We start from the raw sequence: 3,994 nt of genomic DNA, 5'->3' as shown, positions 1-3,994 counted from the left end.
CCTTTTTGCGGAATAAAGGACAACGGGCTGCTCTAGGAGCAAGAGTCCGTGCTGGCATAAGGCCAGCTTAATCTTCAACAACAGGAATAAAGTTAGAACTCTCTCCTTGTTTGACTCAGTCCTCACATATCCTTTAATACTATTTTTTTTTTTATTCTCATAGCAAAAACAAAATGAGTGCTTATAAAATAAATATTTCCGAACAGTAGCTTACAAATAAAATATGTAAGGAGTAAATAAGTAAATAAATAAATAAATAATTTATTTTATACTCATTTAAAAAAATGAGTGTTTATAAAATAAATATTTTTGAACGGCTGGTTATAGCTATCTTTTTCGAACAATTGTTACTTCGAGCAAATGTAGAATCGAACAATTGCTTTTCAAAAAAATATTTTCCAAAAATTGTTTTCGAACAATTGTTTTCGAATAATGGTCCGTAAACCAAAACTAAGGGAGTGCTCTTTTTTTCCACTTGAGCCCCTGGCATTCTGAAAGTCTGTGCACGACCGTTATTATAATTTCGTAATGGTTAGGAATCCTGATTCACGTATCTCAGAAGCTATTTAACATCATCAAAGATATTTATGTACGGAGTTTATTTTCATAATACAGACTTCTTTCAGTTTATTTTTTCACGTGTGTCTAAGCGTTTCAGGAGACATTCATAATATTCTGCATGTATTTTACGAGTTTTGTTTTGCATAATATCATATGTGTATTAATTAATGAAATAAGAGAGAGAGATGAGATGAGAATTGGTGTTAGGTGTTTAAAAGTAGTCCTTAAAAAAAGACAAGATAAAATTAAACGAATAACTGACCGTGCTTTTGTGTAATAACAAAGAATCCTGCAAAGCACGACTAGTCACCTACTGACAGAGAGAGAGAGAATTGCTGTAGTAAATGTTTGAAAGTATTTGACAAAAAATATCCATTGCGTAAAAAAAGGGTAAAGAAAACCCCTCAGATTGCGCATTTCTATAACGAAAAGAATCGTGCAATTAAAGAGTTTAAAACAATATGAAAAACCATGATTATTAAGGAATAAAATAATCATCATAGCTTGTTTTCTGTAAAAATAAAGAATCCTATAAAGTACGACGACTATTTCTCCTGTAGTACGAAGACCATTGGTCTGTTGTCTTTGTAATCCAACCGTTGGCAACAACACAACAAACAGTTGTCACTTGGTCAACTGTTGTCGTCGAGGAAGATCCGGACTTTGAAGGTTACGAAGGAAAAAATGGGGAAGATTGCTTGTAAGTACACTTGATGTTTATGTTGTGTCATGCACACTTTTAATGATGGCGAGTCCTGTTGGACTGCTATCCTGTATGAAACTGTTTATGAAGTTGTTCCTAAAATAAGTTACACTTACCTAGGTATAGGTACTGAAAGCCGGTCTTGGGTAGGTATCAAACTAGCTACCTAGTAACGTAAGTAGGGCTAGGCTCTTGACTAGTAATCCTATAGGCTTCTAAGTAGTCTAGTCATAAAAGTTCCAAGTTCATTACCTAAATTGCGTGACTAAGCAAGGGTCCCTGGTTTTATATAATACCTAATAATAGGTAATATCCTTTATTTCAGCTCAGGGCCATACCTATATATATAGGCTACCTACTAGTAGCTACTACGTGGAATAGTAGGTAGTAGACAATATACAATCGGTAACATACACAATCTAGTAGATACATGAGACATGATAAAAAAAAATGAATAGCTAATCGGTACTCGTCTACAAAATAGTAGCTGAGGTAGCATAAAAGACTAGTAATCACAATACTGGTAATAACTAATAGGTTAATATTGGTTAGAAAAAAAAAGGCATTGAGAGTTAGGGTAAAAAACCGCATGGTACAGGGGTGGACCATGTACGATCAATGTGTACAACCCCAAGAAAAGTACATTATAACGCGTCCTGACACCGGAGTAGAGGTCTTTAGCTCAGTTTCTCGCCAACAGCAAGTCGCGTCTGATGCCCATCTCCGATGTCAGGACGCGTTATAGTGTACTTTTTTGGGGTTGTACACATTGATCGTACATGGTCCACCCCTGTACCATGCGGTTTTTTACCCTATATAACTAGATAGTGCATTGATTACCTACTATATAACTTAAATTTCAACTAGAGACCTTAGGTGGTTACAGTAGTCAGGTCCAGAGGACTAGGTAAAAACAAAAATTGAATGTAAAAAAAAACTAACTTATAGTAATCACAGTACTAGGGTAAAAAACCGCATGGTACAGGGGTGGACCATGTACGATCAATGTGTACAACCCCAAAAAAAGTATATTCTATAACGCGTCCTGACATCGGAGATGGGCATCAGACGCGACTTTTTGTTGGTGAGAAACGGAGCTAAAGACCTCTACTCTGGTGTCAGGACGCATTATAATGTACTTTTCTTGGGGTTGTACACATTGATCGTACATGGTCCACCCCTGTACCATGCGGTTTTTTACCCTAATAATGAAAAAGTAAAATATCAGCAATAAATGTACCTAGGTGATAGGTAAAGACAAATTCTGCAGATGACATCTTGCCAATACAGAGATTAAGTCCTTTAGGGGACAAAGGCCTCATTTTCCCATCTTTCCCATAGTTTAGATCTTGCTTCACTCCTTAGGATGCTTTGTATGAGCGAGTTGCTGCTGTTTCTCACTCGGGTTACCAGACTGGACATTGTTCGCCTTACAATGATTTTTATAATTACCTTAATTTTTATTTATCCAATTAGCCTATACTAGTATGTGTTTTAGGTTAGGTTAATCTACCTAAGTAGTAACTAGGCTAATAGGTACCTATAGGTAGTAGTGGTGCGTCCGGTAATACCTATTTCTTTGGCAATTGCAGTTTCCTATACCTAGGCTATAGGTAGGTAGTAAATGTACCTATTAGTATTTTTTTCGCTTAGCTATTAACAATTTTCTGATAGTTTTTGGCTGTCGACTACATGTAGGTATGTTAATTAAATTTTAATTTACTTTAGAACTCTAGCTATCCTTGTTGTAGGTAGTATATCAAATGAGCAGCATCCTTTCTTTGGAGGAAATAGACTACTAGCTACTACTACATCCTTCCTTAGAGGCAGTATCCTAGGTCTGCCCCATAATTTGAACTACCTATTCGGGTACCACCTAGTAGTAGTAGATTTAAGCCTAACAATGGACTGGTTCGTGAACTGTTGATAGGCCTGAATGATAGGTAGTACTTATGACGGATGTAGTCCAACTCATCCCATTGCCAAGTCGTCCCATCGCCAAGTCGGCCCATTGTGACTACCAACCCGGTCCATTGCCAACTCGGCCCACTATATACCAACTCAGCCCACTATATACCAACTCGGCCCACATCCAAATTTACTTTGTTAAAGCTTTTTTTTATTATTATATTGTGTGTTATTTTCTTTTATTGTGTTTTGTTCTCTCTTTCGAGTTCAGACCTGAGAAAGGTCTCGTTTATCTCTTTCCAAGAAACCTTGTAAATAAATCTTTGAGGTAAGTAAAACGCAGTTTGAAAATAGAAAGAGTAGTCTTTATAAATAACATAATGATAAAAAGTAAAACACATTGCTAAAAAGCTTCTAAAAATAATAATGTACATATTAAGAAACATAGATGGCGATATGATGAGAAACTACCTTCAGTAATTGCCTGGCCAATCTTTCATCATTATTATATTCGTCCCATAGTTTTACAAGTTGGCCGTGATGTTTATTATACTTATGTTGCTGCTTTCTCAAAACCTTCCCTTCTGACAGCAGCCGCACCTGTAAATTAACTATATTGGCCTCATCATGTGGGAGCTTTAAAAGTAAATACAAATTTTAGTTTCCTTTCCTTGCCTTTAAGTTTATTCTGTTATGCCATTTCAAATATACATTTGAAGAAAGTAAAGATACAGAAAAGTACTAAGAACTTATTCAGTGTATGTGGAAGTAAAGGAAGCAAGGTTGACGAACAAATTCAGTGCTTTTGCAAAAGCTATACTG

The 3,994-nt window shown here is 35.9% G+C and overlaps 1 pseudogene; it reads left to right on the top strand.

Annotated features, from left to right (window-relative positions):
* The first annotated feature begins 1,105 nt into the window (after nt 1–1,105).
* Nucleotides 1,106–3,994, top strand: part of LOC135199657 (isocitrate dehydrogenase [NADP] cytoplasmic-like) — a 54,012-nt pseudogene continuing 51,123 nt past the window's right edge.

Source organism: Macrobrachium nipponense, chromosome 26 (genome assembly GCF_015104395.2).
Source record: "Macrobrachium nipponense isolate FS-2020 chromosome 26, ASM1510439v2, whole genome shotgun sequence".
Taxonomy (NCBI): domain Eukaryota; kingdom Metazoa; phylum Arthropoda; class Malacostraca; order Decapoda; family Palaemonidae; genus Macrobrachium; species Macrobrachium nipponense.
This window is presented reverse-complemented; position numbering and strand designations above follow the sequence as displayed.